The sequence below is a fragment of the Sus scrofa genome, chromosome 1, assembly GCF_000003025.6.
Source record: "Sus scrofa isolate TJ Tabasco breed Duroc chromosome 1, Sscrofa11.1, whole genome shotgun sequence".
Lineage (NCBI taxonomy): Eukaryota > Metazoa > Chordata > Mammalia > Artiodactyla > Suidae > Sus > Sus scrofa.
This window is the reverse complement of record NC_010443.5, coordinates 249,511,170-249,527,814: the sequence shown is the minus strand read 5'-3', so window position 1 is coordinate 249,527,814 and position 16,645 is coordinate 249,511,170.

Below are 16,645 nucleotides of genomic sequence, written 5' to 3'. Positions count from 1 at the left end.
CCCCATGCATAGGCACCAGCTTGAGTTTTCAGAAGCAAAGCTCTTTTCACATCATATTCTCAAAGTACTTCAAGATGTGTCCACAGTGTACAGAATAAAGCTCAGCTTCATGAGTGGGGTGTTCAAGATCCTTGTCACCACTCGGGCTGCCCAGCAACACCCTCTTAAATTTATCTACTCTTCTTCATGGCTGAGCTTAAAAGTAACCTCTGTTATGAAGCCTTTCTTGATTCTCTTGATCAGGACTAGTCAGTTCTTTCTCTGCATTTCTACAGTCCTTGTTTGAGTGTTTTTATTTCATGATGGTTTATGTCTCGTGACATATCTGAGTGGTCATCTTCCAGAACAGAAGGCAGGCTTCATGTGGGCAGAGCCTGGGCCATGTCCATCTTAGCGTTCTATAGAGTCCCATTGATCCCAAGCAGTAGGCTATGGAAGGACTCAGTTAACACCCATTTCTCCTTCTTTTGACTGCAACTACCTATCTGAGCCACATTAAAAAAAAAGAAAGAAAGAAAAACACAAAACAAAACTACTTTACCTGAATAACTCGTGTATAGAGAGTAGCTCATGAGTAGCTCTCATGATCTAGTTGTGCCTAAAAATTAGAGGAAAAAAAAATGCCTAGGCATGAAATAATGAGCAACACGTCAAGGGTAGAAAAGCAGATCCAATATACTCTCCTCCCTCTGTTTACAGCTAATAGTGCTGGTCACACATTTGGAAGTGATGGGTATTTCATTTATTTGCTTATTTTTTTTTTTGTATTTTGCATTCTTCTTTTTGCTCTTATGTTACAAGCCTTGTCAGGTGTCTCTAAATTGGGATTAAATCATGCAAGCTGTGTGATTTTAAAATGGTAGCTAGAACCTGTATTATAGTCACTCCTATGTCACCAAGTCCAGGAAATAATATAGAAAACAGGTATTAAAATAAATCGGTATCTACCTGATATAGGGAAAGTAGGGACATAGTGACTCAGGGACTATGAGAAATCTTTGAAAGACAGAAAGCAGATAGAAGCTGAAAGAACATCCTGGGATGGGTGTGAGAGGATTGTACCATGTGGGTTCTGGGACTAGAGGAAACTCAGGAGACACTGACAGGGCAGGTTAAAATAGGGCTTCTATAGAGGGAGCATCAGGTGTGTTAACTTTACTTGTTGGGTAGGAAAGGGAGCATTTGCTCTCAGGCAAAAAAATATATGGTATCTTTGAGCTGGAGAAATGTGTCCAAGTTTCAGTTGGCTGGCAAGGCTGGGAGCAACATTTTAAAAACAGTGTCCTTAACAATTAGTAAGATAGAGAAACCACAGCGTGAAACAACAGTGAATATTATAGAAACTTTTGAGTTAGGAATGAAATAGGGTAAATGAGTTAGTAATTCAACAGATGGGAAGTTTCAGCCTTGAGTCCTTACCATTTAGGGTCACAACCATCTCAGTTTGCCCAGGATTGAAGGGGTTTCAGAATCACCTCACTTTCAGTACTAAAACCAAGAAAGTCCTGGACAAATAGGGACAAGTTGCCACTGTCCTTCACTGTGTCAATCAAAACAGTGTCTTATATGACCTCTTGTTTCAAAGCTGCTCTGGCTATGTGGCTCCGTTTTTGGCAGTTCCCAATGTTGACTGTGTGAATTGCAGATCACTTAAATGATATATCCTGTACCCTCCTAGAAAGGTCTATGATTTATTGTTGTCATTGAAAACATTTAAAATTACATGTGTTGAATGAGATATATAATCATTATGATGCATGAGAATCAGCAGACCCATATTGAATTTGTCCTAAGTGTGATTTTTTTTCATGGCCAAACCAAGTTTTAGTTTTCATTCTAAGTTCTCCAGGATCTATAACCAATGCTGATATCCATACTCTCCTTAATTACATTGATCTTCTAATCAACTCCAACACGGAATTATGTACACTTAAGTGCAGGTAAGAAAGCAAGGTTCTGGGTCTGATTATCTAGGAGTTGGAGATCTCTTGTCCCTAATTTCTCTTCATACCCAAAGCGTCAGAAGATATTTTTAGGCATTCCTGAGTATTCATCCAGCCAGATATCTCCCTATCAGAGGGTTTTAACAGCTGTGTCCCATTAACCATCCATAAGTCAAAGCCTTTAAACATTTGTAACTTCCGTTCATTCATTTGGTCACTTGACAAACATTTATTCAGAAACTAGTATGTTGCAAAATTTTCTGTTGAGGATTTAATAGTGAAAAAATAGACAGGATCCCTGATTTCAAGGCATATATTCTAATGGGAATGGGAAAGGTGATAAATGAATGAACAAACAAACAAGTACCACAAAACTACCAACAGGTAAATAAGAAAGCAGTCAGTGCTGGATGTTTAGTGAACAAATAAGGCTAGGCTTTTTGACGAAAATTTGCAAGATGGTGGCTTCTTGGTGGTTAGGAAGGCTTTTAAAGGAGCTGATGTTCAAGTTGAAATTGAGTGATGGGGAGTTGGCCATGCAGAGATGGGGGAGTGGGGCAAAAAAGCACATCGGTTAGAAGGAAAACTAGGAACAAATTCCAAGGGGAAAATAAGCCTGAATCGTCTGAAGATCAGCAAAAACCCAGGAGGGTTGGAGCTGTAGGTTAGTCTGAGGTCTCAGGAGGCTGTGGAGAGGAGTATGGGTTTTATACTAAGTTAGTGATAAATCTTTGGAGAGTTTTAAGTAGGGGAGAGATATGATAAAATTTTAAAAAATCATTCAGATTGTGGCAGAGAGAAGAGATGGAAAGATCTGAGTGTGGAGGTAAAGAGTCCAGTTAGGCGGCTAGAGGAGTGGTCCAAGGAATGATGATGGTGGTGTTGGCCTGAGGTGGTGATGAAAGTAGCAAGAAATAAATGGTAATGGACTATATTGTGGAAGTGAAGTCAATGGGATTTATTTGATGTGGGAAGGAGGGTGTAGAGTGTTGAATTGTTGCCCCCAAAAGATATGTCCATCTGGAACCTCAGAATGTGATCTTATTTAGAATAAGGATCTTTGCTGATATAATTAAGATAAGGATCATGAGATAAATCATCCTGGATTATATTTGGATCTAAGTCCAAAATTAATATTGTAAAAATGGCCATACTACACAAAGCAATCTACAGATTCAATGCAATCCCTATCAAATTACCCATGACATTGTTCACAGAACTAGAACAATCCAAAAATTTATATGGAGCCAAAAAAGACCCAGAATTGCCAGAGCAATTCTGAGGAACAAAAACCAAGCAGGAGGCATCTCTCTCCCAGACCTCAGGGAATATTAGAAAGCCACAGTCATCAAGACAGTGTGGTACTGGTACCAAAACAGACAGACCAATAGAACAGAATAGAGAACTCAGAAATAAACCCAGACGCCTTTGGTCAATTAATCTTTGACAAAGGAGGCAAGAATATAAAATAGGAAAAAGACAGTCTTTTCAGCCAGTATTGCTGGGAAACCTGGACAGCCGCATGCAAATCAATGAAACTAGAACGCACCCTCATACCATGCACCAAAACAAACTCAAAATGGCTGAAAGACTTAAATATAAGAAAAGACACCAACAAACTCCTGGAAGAGAATATAGGCAAAACGTTCTCTGACATCAACCTTACAAATGGTCTTTCAGGTCAGCCTCCCAAAGCAACAGAAATAAGAGCAAAAATAAACCAATGTGACCTAATCAAACTGACAAGCTTTTGCACAGCAAAGGAAACCAAAAAGAAAACAAAAAGGCAACTTACGGAATGGGAGAAAATAGTTTCAAACGATGTAACTGACAAGGGCCTAATTTCTAAAATATACAAACAACTTATACTACTCAACAGCAAAAAAATGCCAACAACCCAATGGAAAAGTGGGCAAAGGACCTGAAGAGACATTTCTCCAAGGAAGATATACAGATGGCAAACAAGCACATGAAAAAATGCTCAACATCCCTGACTATTAGAGAAATGCAAATCAAAACTACCATGAGATCCTACCTCACACCAGTCAGAACAGCCATCATTAATAAGTCCACAAATAACAAATGCTGGAGGGGGTGTGGTGCAACAGTGCACCAACCTCCTGCACTGTTGGTGGGAATGGAAGCTGGTACAACCACTATGGAAAACAATATGGAGGTACCTTAGAAATCTATACATAGAACTTCCATATGACCCCGCAATCCCACTCTTGGCATATATCCAGACAAAACTCTGCTTAAAAAAGACACATGCACCTGCATGTTCATTGCAGCTCTATTCACAATAGCCAAGACATGGAATCAACCCAAATGTCCACTGATAGATGATTGGATTAGGAAAATGTGGTATATATACACAATCTAATACTACTTGGCCATAAAAAAGAACAAAATAATGCCATTTGCAGCAATATGGATGGAACTAGCGACTCTCATAATGAGTGAAGTAAGTCAGAAAGCGTAAGGCAAATACCACATGATATCACTTAGATCTGGAGTCTAACATAAGGCACAAAGGAACCTTTCCACAGAAACGCAAATCATGGACTTGGAGAATAGACTTGTGGTTGCCAAGGGGGAAGGGAGGGAGTGGGAGGGACTGGGAGCTTGGGGTAAATAGATGCAGAATGTTGCCTTTGGGATGGATTAGCAATGAGATCCTACTGTGTAGCCCTGGGAACTCTGTCTAGTCACTTGTGATGGAACACATAATGTGAGAAAAAAGACTGTATACATGTAAGTGTAACTGGGTCATCAGGATGTACAGTAGAAAAAGATATATATATATATATTTATATAAATCAATGATAAAAAATAAAAAATGAAACAAAATGAATGTCCAAATAAAAGAAAAGAGACAGACCCTGAGGCCCAGCGGAGAAGATCATGTGAAAACAGAGGTAGAGATTAAAGTTATGTCTCTACAAATCAGGGAATGCCAAGGATTGCTCACAGCTAACAGAAGGTCAAAGAGGCATGGAATGGATTCTCCTTCAAAGCCACCAGAAGGAATCATACTTGCCCATATCTAGTTTTGGACTTCTGGCCTCCAGAACTGTGAGAGAAAAACTTGTCATTTTAAGCCGAGTTTGTGGTAAATTTGTTAGGGCAGCCACAGGAAAGTAATATAGAGAGGAAAGAGCAAGTTAAGAATATCTCCTGAGAGTTTTAGTTTTGCTACCTAGTGGATGATAATACCATTTACTGATATGGGAGAGACTTGGCGAAGAGCAAGTTTTTCTGTAACTGGTCTTCACTTCTGGAGGTGGCAAGATGGAAGGAATTCCACATGAGGTAGAATTCAGTTCCAGCTTGCAGACCCAGGGGAGAGGAGAGGGGAAAGCAAAGGAAGTTCCAGGTCTAGGGCTAAAGTTCAGGGAGGAGGGGGCAAGAGCATTGCTCAAATAAAAGACTGCAGGGAATCTACGGGTTCCTCATTTTAATCTTCCTTCCTTTACTTGTGAAGGAACTTGGGTCATTTACTTTATTTCTTTGAATCTCATTTGCTCCATTATAAAATAGAAGTTAAAAAATGCAGCAGTTTTATTTCAGAGTCAAGAAGATCTCTATTTTTACCATTTTCCTAAGCTGTTTCATTACAGATCAACATTTTCTTTCTTTTTTTTTTTAATTATACCTCCACTACCAAGAGAATTAGTTGCAATGCACTAATGTGGTTAAGAGGAAGAATTCCTCAGTAGAAGCAAGCTGTGCTGCCTTGCAGTATTTAGGAACAGAAAGGTGGTCAAGCCAGCTGCGGTTTCCAAGTGCCTTAAATTTTTTTTTTTTTATTATTTTCCCACTGTACAGCAAGGGGGTCAGGTCATCCTTAGATGTATACATTGCAGTTACAGTTTTTTCCCCCACCCTTTCTTCTGTTGCGACATGAGTATCTAGACATAGTTCTCAATGCTATTCAGCAGGATCTCCTTATAAATCTATTCTAGGTTGTGTCTGATAAGCCCAAGCTCCCGATCCCTCCCACTCCCTCCCCCTCCCATCAGGCAACCACAAGTCTCTTCTCCAAGTCCATGATTTTCTTTTCTGAGGAGATGTTCATTTGTGCTGGATATTAGATTCCAGTTATAAGTGATATCATATGGTATTTGTCTTTGTCTTTCTGGCTCATTTCACTCAGTATGAGACTCTCTAGTTCCATCCATGTTGCTGCAAATGGCATTATGTCATCCTTTTTTATGGCTGAGTAGTATTCCATTGTGTATATATACCACCTCTTCCGAATCCAATCATCTGTCGATGGACATTTGGATTGTTTCCATGTCCTGGCTATTGTGAATAGGGCTGCAATGAACATGCGGGTGCATGTGTCTCTTTTAAGTAGAGCTTTGTCCGGATAGATGCCCAAGAGTGGGATTGCGGGGTCATATGGAAGATCTATGTATAGATTTATAAGCTATCTCCAAACTGTTGTCCATAGTGGCTGTACCAGTTTACATTCCCACCAGCAGTGCAGGAGGGTTCCCTTTTCTCCACAGCCCCTCCAGCACTTGTTATTTGTGGATTTATTAATGATGGCCATTCTGACTGGTGTGAGGTGGTATCTCATGGTAGTTTTGATTTGTATTTCTCTTATAATCAGCGATGTTGAGCATTTTTTCATGTGTTTGTTGGCCATCTGTATATCTTCCTTGGAGAAATGTCTATTCAGGTCTTTTGCCCATTTTTCCATTGATTGATTGGCTTTTTTGCTGTTGAGTTGTATAAGTTGCTTGTATATTCTAGAGATTAAGCCCTTGTCAGTTGCATCATTTGAAACTATTTTCTCCCATTCTGTAAGTTGTCTTTTTGTTTTCTCTTTGGTTTCCTTTGCTGTGCAAAAGCTTTTCAGTTTGATGAGGTCCCATGGGTTTATTTTTGCTCTAATTTCTATTGCTTTGGGAGACTGACCTGAGAAAATATTCATGATGTTGATGTCAGAGAGTGTTTTGCCTATGTTTTCTTCTAGGAGTTTGATGGTGTCCTGTCGTATATTTAAGTCTTTCAGCCATTTTGAGTTTATTTTTGTGCATGGTGTGAGGGTGTGTTCTAGTTTCATTGCTTTGCATACAGCTGTCCAGGTTTCCCAGCAATGCTTGCTGAATAGACTTTCCTTTTCCCATTTGATGTTCCTGCCTCCCTTGTCAAAGATTAATTGACCATAGGTGTCAGGGTTTATTTCCGGATTCTCTATTCTGTTCCATTGGTCTGTCTGTCTGTTTTGATACCAGTACCACACTGTTTTGATGACTGTGGCTTTGTAGTATTTCTTGAAGTCTGGGAGAGTTATGCCTCCTGCTTGGTTTTGTTTCTCAGGATTGCTTGGCGATTCTGGGTCTTTTGTGGTTCCATATAAATGTTTGGATTGTTTGTTCTAGTTCTGTGAACAATGTCATGGTAATTTGATAGGATTGCATTGAATCTGTAGATTGCTTTGGTAGGATGGCCATTTTCACAATATTGATTTTTCCAATCCAGGAACATGGAATATCTTTCCATTTCTTTACATCTTCTTTGATTTCTTTGATTAAAGTTTTATAGTTCTCGCACATAGGTCCTTTACTTCTTTGGTCAGTGTATTCCGAGTATTTGATTTTGTGAGGTACAATTTTAAAAGGTATCATTTTTTTGTATTCCTTTTCTAATGTTTCATTGCTGGTATACAGAAATGCAACTGACTTCTGAATGTTAATCTTATATCCTGCCCAAGTGCCTTAATTTTTTTTTCAGGAATTTCCCAACTTTTCATTCAAGCAATTACTAATACCCCCCCCCCCACAACTGGGCCAGTAAAAGATAACTTTACTGAAATATGTGGTGTTTATAAACACATGAAGGTATTTTATTTGAAAGAAATTTGAAAGGAATTTTCAAATTGTAGAATCTAAGAAAATCTTTTAAATCATTAAGGCAATCATGAATTCCCATTGTTACTCAGCAGTAACAAACCCGACTGGTATCCATGAAGATGTGGGTTCCATCCCTGGCCCCGCTCAGTGGGTTAAGGATCTGGTGTTGCCGTGAGCTGTGGTATAGGTCATAGATGGGGCTTGGATCTGGCATTGCTGTGGTGGTGGTGTAGGCCAGCAGCTTGCAGCTCTGATTTGACCCCTAGCCTGGGGACTTCCATATGCCATGCTTGTGGCCCTAAGTAGAACCAAACCAAACCAAACCAAAACCCCCCAAAATATTAAGGCAGTTGCCTCTTGCTCTTCATGTATGATCATGGGTACTGTAGTAAAATCAATGGAATTGCTCAACCTTCTTGTGTCAGTTGCCTATAAATTTTCAAGATTCAGTCAGTAATCCTTGAGTGTGCTGACAGATTCTTTAGGGCTTGGTTTCTGTGGTTAGAAATGTCTAGGAAGCTGTAACTAATGGCCTCCCTCCCTTTGCTCAAACTGTTTTCTCTGTCTGGAAATCATACCCCTTCCTGATTGTCACACCCATCTTGGCCTCCCTTTATCCTGCAGAACATTATTTAAAGGCTCCATTTTCAGAAAAGTACTCCTTGTATTGCATTCATGATGAGGTAGCAATATTGGGAGAATTCTAGGCTTTCCCTGCCCCCACCCCACCCCAGCCAGCTGTGATCCCATCCTCCTCCAACCTCCTTCCCATGGCAATTTCTGTACTTCTCTTGACTTGCTGTTCACAGTCTTCCTTAAGTGCTATAGTTTTTCATGTCTTATTTCTTCTCAACATCTCAATCTCTATACCCTAGTCACCACTACATTCACTCATCACAGCCTTATACAATGAGGAATGGAAAGGGGTGGATGGATACATGCCTGTAGGCATGCAGGCATGCTGACCACCCACGTTGTCTATGCATTTTGAGTGGCTCTGTTTTTGCCTACATGCTTGCTTTAGCAGTATGCAGCAGGTGCCACATAGATGGAATGTTCTGGCACTTGGGTCTTTTTCAGTGTAGCTTCTTGAACCACCGGTCTGACTTCTTCCTTATTTCTCTGTTCTCTGTTGATTTATCTTACTGCTCAGTCTCCCATAAAACTTCCCCACAATACTCACAGCTGGTTTTCTGGCATGATAATTCATTTTATCATTTGACCATAGCTTTTCCTCACTACAGCTTCTCTGCCGTGATGATAGACTGACTTTTGGATTACTTCAGCTGAAACACTCCTGAGCTCAGTCCATTCTTTGAGGACTTTCTTTTACTCTTGGACCTGTCTTGGCTTTATTAATGGGGCGTTTCTCACCTTATTGATAGTAACTCAGGGAAAAACTAAACTCCAGAGACATTCTACTCTCTCCATTGAGACAAAGATTTAGAGAAAGATTATATGGTGTCCCAAGTTTATTTGCCCAACACATTTTATGGAAACCTTGCTTTAGAGTATAGAAAAACTACCTGAGCTTTGAGATTCATTTCCTGAACTGTCATAGTTTTGGGAGACCCAGATCCATGTAATTACTTGGTAAATCATAATGGGACCCCACAATATGATGGCATGACTAGGGAGAAGGGTAGTTGTAAAGACTTAAGGTGGTTTTTCCAAAGTTAGGCAAGAAAATCAGATTCATTGCTTTCAAAATCCCTTCTATGCATTCACATCAACTTCACATTGATAATTTTATTGATGACATAATTTAAGATATTGCTGTAACAGCCTATATTTCTGATTGTCAGTGTTCAAAGGGCCCTTAGAGACCTTCTAGTGTAGTGGTGTTTCCCAAAGTGAGGGATTACATCCTTATGGCACCGGGGTCATTTTGATGTGGTATCTAGATACAATGCTAAATACTGTTGGCTCATATAGTAAGAGGCATTCCATTTTTAAATTCTCCAGCCTTCTGATTAACCAAGGAAAAGGCTGCAATCTGGGGCCCGAATATCCTTATTACCTTATTAGTCATCTTTATTTATTTATAAATAAAGCAAAAGGCTCAACCCTTCTGTGGGCAGCCCACTCTATGAGATGAATTTTTTAGTGCCTCTTTTTTCACTGTGTTTATTTTTCATATTTCACATCTACATGTGGCAAGGGATATTCACTTACTATTTAAAATGCTGATATAAGGTTTCCATTTACAAGCATTCATATAAGTAAAATTATGAATTAAGAGGGAAATAATGACACTTATTGAGAGCCACAGCATCTCAGGCTTTGGGAAATCTATGGTGCAAAACGCAGATGCTATCTCCCCACTCTCCTTAGAATTAGGTCAATTTTTTGAACCTCATAATCTTTGTGACTTACCTCTGTCCCACTAATTTGGAGCTTCCAGGAATTATTTCCACCAAGTATGTGATTTAATTCTTCCTTGTGGCAATGAACTGATTAAAAATACATGATGCAGTGGGGAGCCAGGTGAGGCTGAGATTTGTCAAGGCATTACAGATTGGGGCCACTCCTGCAGGCAACAGGGCTCATACAAGCCTCTCTCCATTTTACAAGGCAATTTAACTCATGGAACTTATGGCTGATTCAGGAAAGTGTAAGTACACGAAGGCTTCCGTGGCTTCTGTCAGAAGATTGCTGGATACTGCTCTTGAAAGCTCTCAGGACATCATGTAGTCCCTTTCCCCCAGCAGAAGGTGGAGTGTTGCCACATCTGAGAAGTGATTGGTGATGCTGTTTTCAGGAACCACTTCCTCTCATTTCCCCTCAATTGTCATCTTAGCTTTCACTTTTCCAAATCAAGTAGGGAGGGGGAATATTGGGGTCTGGTGAACATCTGGGTAACATATTAGTCAAAGGAATCTGTGTCTCTTTTCCTCTTACAGCAAGAAACTATCCTCCATTCCTAGGAAAGTGATTAATGATAGCACACGGAAGCCAAAAGCATATGAGTTTTTACTTTACTCTTTCCCCTCCTCCTCCTACCTGTGGATGGTAGGCTTTTTACTATCCGTGTTCTGGCTTGGGACTCTCAGAATTCCAGGAATCTCCCGGGTTTGTATCTTGAAAGACCTGTGGATTTGCTGATTGATTTCCTTTTTGGTGCACTTGAGCAATTAATTGTTGTAGATGATGCAGAAATTTCTGAAGCATAAAAATCTGCCTTTGCCCTCCACTTCAGTTTCTCTCTGTCTTTATCAGGTGAAGGCAAACCACAGCCCAGACAGACAGGAAGCTGTATTCACAAGTGTGTGGTGACCTGAAATTGTTTGCTGACTCATGAGTAAGGTCAGGGTCACCTCCTATGGCCACCTGATTTCAGACACCACAGAGATAACGGAGACCTGGCTCTAAGCCCTCCGCTCACCCCTTCCTGCAGTGGCTTGGGGCCTCACAGCTCCCTTTTCAGTTCACAAGAGCTGGGAAGCACAGTCTGATTCTGTGCACGTGTATAGAAATGGGAATCTTGTTTTCTTCCTGAAGCCTCACAAGGCCAATGCAACATCCTCTCTCTGATAGAGTACCCTCCCCAACAATCCTCACTCTTACCTATTTTTTTTCTTTCAGCTTGACCATTCTTCTCTGAGTACTCCCCCATTTCCACCCTTGAGCATACAAGGCTGCCTCTCTGTTGTGATCTGGGTCCATAGGGCTGTTTCTCTTGCCTTATTCCTACCCCTCATGTCACTTCTCCTCATCTTCCTCTTACACACAAAGGCCATAAAGGGCCTTCTGAGGGGCCTCAACCTATGGTGATACCTGGGCCATATTTTTCCACCCTCATCCAGCTGCTTCCTGGCTACTCTTGGGTCCTTGAGGGATTGCTCTTATTTATGGCTCATTTGTCGTCTTCACAGGCCTAAATATTGAGTTATATAAAGGTAGGAGAACTGATAACTTTGTGTTTTCTTTAGAAAAACACAAAACCCATCCATCTCTGGTCTCTCTCCTCATTCTTGGGCTCCATTTAAGGCTTTTCCAAGGCCTATTCTAGGCCCAGTTCTCATAGCTCCTGTTCCCTTCAACTAGTGCCCCACCTCCTGGCTCAATAAGTCCTCACCTCAGAGCATGGAGTCTGTGCTCACCTCTGCCATCCTCTCTCTTAAGTATCTGTGAGTCCCTTGAAGGTAGAGAGTGTGGCTAATTTATCTCGATTTTCTCCCTCATCCACAGTACAGGGTCTAGCATGTAGAAATCACTCCAGTCACTGGCTGAAAATGGAAGAGATGGTTGAGATATGCCTCCATGGTGTGATATTGGGATGTGAGAGAGTCTTGTATGATCCTAAACATCCCCAAGAACATCTGAGGTATAAGCAGAAGCCAGTGATGGAAGACAAAAAACACAGTTCTTTATTCCAGAGTCTCTAGAGTCAGCCAGTACTGACTGAGTGCCTTTTCTATGTCAGTTGCTATGATGAGGTGTGGAGAAAGAGAAGATCTTTTGGAGCTGTGGAGCTTACTGTCTAGGGAGACATATACATGTATGCCTTATACAAAATAATTTAACCTATAAAAAGCTAGTTCCATTTATGAATACTAATGAATTATAAGTGGGAATAGATCGCAATAGCCAAGACATGGAAACAACCCAAATGTCCATCGACAGATGATTGGATTAGGAAGATATGCTATGTATACACAAGGGAATACTACTCAGCCATAAAAAAGAACGACATAATACCATTTATAGCAACATGGGTGGAACTAGAGACTTTCATACTGAGTGAAATAAGTCAGAAAGACAAAGACAAATACCATATGATTTTGCTTATAACTGGAATCTAATATACAGCACAAATGAACATTTCCACAGAAAAGAAAATCATGGACCTGGAGAATAGACTTGTGGCTGCCCGGGGGGGAGAGGGAGGGAGTGGGAGGGATTGGGAGCTTGGGGTTATCGGATACAACTTGGAATGGATTTACAATGAAATCCTGCTGAGTAGCATTGAGAACTATGTCTAGATACTTATATTGTAACACAACGAAGGGTAGGAAAAAAAATGTATACATGTAAGTGTATCTTGGCCCCCATGCTGTACAGTGGGAAAATAAATAAATTAATTAAAAAAAAAGAAGTGGGAATAGAAAAGTTAAATAACATGTGGGAAAGACAAAAATGATAAACTTTAGGAAACATTTAATAAGAGTTATAAAACATGTATATAGAAAACAATTCATCTTTATTTTTATTTAAAAAAAACAAATGGTGCCCAGTCCCTCCAGGACCTTGTAACCCAGGAGAGATCTGATTGCATTTGCTGAAGTGTATCCTTACTGTATTGTTGCAGTATGCCTCTCCATATAATTCCTGGTCATTACACCATGCATCTCTCTAGACTGTTTATGTAGTTCCATGAGCCTATATTACTTACATAATTAAGCAAAGCTTTAATAATAAAAAAGTCTTATTTAGTCAATAGCATAAAGTATGCATAAGAGAGCGTGGTTAACAAACTTGTTAATTAGGTTAATGAGCACATTAATAAAGTTAATATGTTTATGCTTATCAAGTTAACTGCTTGATAATAGTGACTGTGTTTATTCTAGCGCAGAAGGGAAACTAGTGATTAGATTGAGGTATACTCTGAATCATTAGTTTCTTTTCATTTCAGCGACATAGAAGTAGATTTTATTTTTTATTTTTATTTTTTAATTTTTATTGAAGTGTAGTTGATTTACAGTGTTTTATTAATTTCTGCTGCACAACAAAGTTATACATCTATATATTCTTTTAAAAATATTCTTTTCTGTTACAATGTAAGATATTGAATAAAATTCCCTGTGCTGTACAGTAGGACCTTGTTGTTTATCCATTCTGTATATAACAGCTTATATCTGCTAACCCCAATCTCCCACTTCATCCCTCCCCCAGTCCTCTCTCTCTTGGCAACCACAAGTCTGTTCTCTTTGTGGATCTGTTTCTGTTCATAGATAATTCACTTGTGTCCTATTTTATTTTATTTATTTTATTTTTTTTGGTCATTTTAGGACTGTACCCACAGCACATAGATGTTCCCAGGCTAGCAGTCAAATCAGAGTTGCAGCTGCTGGCCTGAGCCATTGCCATAGCGATGTGGCATCTGAGCCACGTCTGTGACCTACACCACAGTTCATGGCAATGATGCATCTTTAATCCACTGAGTGAGACCAGGTATTGAACCCGTGTCCTCATGGATACGAGTCAGGTTCATTACTGCTGAGCCACCACGGGAACTCCTGTGTCATCTTTTAGATTCTGCATATAAGTAATATCATGGTATTTGAGTTTCTCTTTCTGACTTGACTTCACTTAGTATGATAATTTCTAATTGCATCCAAGTTGCTGCAAATGGCATTATTTCATTCTTTTTATGGCTAAGTAGTATTCCATTGTATCTTTATTACATCTTCTTTAGTCATTCATCTGTTGATGGACATTTAAGTTGTTTCTATATCTTGGCTATTGTGACTAGTGCTGCTATGAACATAGGGATGCATTTATTTTTTATTTTTTTATTTTTTTTTGTCTTTTGTCTTTTTGTCGTTGTTGTTGTTGTTGCTATTTCTTGGGCCGCTCCCGTGGCATATGGAGGTTCCCAGGCTAGGGGTTGAATCGGAGCTGTAGCCACTGGCCTACGCCAGAGGCACAGCAACGGCAGGATCCGAGCCGCGTCCGCAACCTACACCACAGCTCACGGCAACGCCGGATCGTTAACCCACTGAGCAAGGGCAGGGACCGAACCCGCAACCTCATGGTTCCTAGTCGGATTCGTTAACCACTGCGCCACGACGGGAACTCCAATATTTTTTTGAATTATAGTTTTGTCTGGGTATATACCCAGGAGTGGAATTTCTGGATTATATGGTAGTTCTATTTTTAGTTTTCTGAGTAACCTCCATACTGTTTTCCATAGTGGCTGCACCAGTTTTCATTCCCACCAAAAGTGTGGGAAGATTTCCTTTCTCCACACCCTCTCCAGCATTTGTTATTTGTAGATTTTTTGATGGCCATTCCGACCGGTATGAGGTGGCACCTCACTGAAGTTTTGATTTGCATTAGAAATATATTTTAAACTAGAAAGAACCTCACTGTCTTTTAGGTAAGAGAAATTGAACAAATATAGTACATGTCATTTCAATGTCTGTGTATAATGTGTTTTCCTTTTTAATTTATAAAGAAGTTATAAAGATAACATGACAAGACATTTTATATTACTGATGTCACAGTGTTTCTATAAGGCACATTTTTTTTTTTCCTTTTTAGTGCTGCACCTGTGGTATATGGAAGATCCCAGGCTAGGGATCAAATCAGAGCTGCACCTGTGACCTGTACCATAGCCACATGGGATCTGACACAGCTCACGACAACCTACTGAGTGGGTCCAGGGATTGAACCCGCATCCTCATGGATACTAGTCGGGTTCCTAATGGCTAAGCCAAAATGGGAACTCCACATTTCTAAACTTAAAAAAATTGTATGTATTTAAGGTATACAATAAGATAATTTGATATGCATATATGTAGTGAGATGATTATCATGCTCAAGTTAATTAAATATCTTCTCACATAATTACTATTTTGTGTGTGTATGGATAGGAGTACTATGTATATACTCTTAGCAAATTTCTAGTATTCAATATGTTATTATAAGATTTATTTTACTCTGTACTTTTAGCTATACAGTTTGAGCATTATTAAATAGAATTTATGAGAGTACACAAATTTCTCAAGCCTAAAACATATATGGTTAAAAATCAGAATAAATAAGCAACATTCTACTTTAGATCTTAAGGTCAACATATCCTAAAGGTCCTATCTTTTCCCATTCGCCAGCTAGTGAGCTCTTTATACATCTACTGATTATTTGTGTGATAATCCCACTGTGAAATGCAAAATGGTGTGGGGTTGTAAATAATGACAATAAAACAGCTGAATAGTGGCTGTTGGAAGAACTCACTGAAACATACATTCTTAGATATCAATTTTTTTGAAGGAGGTATTTAAACATTCAAAATACATTGATGTCAAATCTATTTTTTCTCCAGAAATGTTTATTGAATTGTAAACTATTTTATATCATGGTCTATGGAGTAGATCTTTGAACACAGGCTATCCATTCTTTTGGACACTGAAGACTAAAAGCCTCATTTCAAGGAGAATCCTGGCCTAGTTCCTAGCCATGTGGCTCTCAGACAGGTGGGCTGGGTGCGTATGTGTGTGGAGGATGGCATATTTTCTGGTCAGGAAGCCAGAGCCCACTAGAGCAGTGCTTTTAGACTGTGAGTTGCAACCCTTTAGCAGGTCATAAAATTAGTTTAGTGTACTGCTCTCCAGTTGAAATATAATACAAGGCACACATATAATTAAAAAAATTCTATTAGAGGACTTGGAGGAAGATGGCAGAGTAGTAGGATGTGAGGCTCACCTACTCCCACATTACTGTGAAAATGCATCTATATGTGGAACTGTTTGCACAGAAAATTTGCTGAAAACTGACTAAAGACCTCAGGATTATGATATACCAAGACAAACTTTAGGAAACCAGATAGGACAAAAGAATGAAGAAAGAAGAAAAAGAGAGAAGTGAAAAGAAGCAAGACGGGACCTGCATCCCTAGGAGGGAGCTATAAAGAGGAAAAACTCCTACACCGAGGAAAAGAGGAAAAGTTCCTCACAGGAGCTACAAGCTACCCAACAGGGAAAAGCACAAATTCTCTGGCTTTGCCCAGTGGTTTTGCAGGGGCTCACACTAGCGGCACCTGATCTGTGCCAAAAGAGCCAAGAGAGGGCCACCAGTGCACACTACCTGCTGGAGCTTTGGGCTACCCAACTGAAG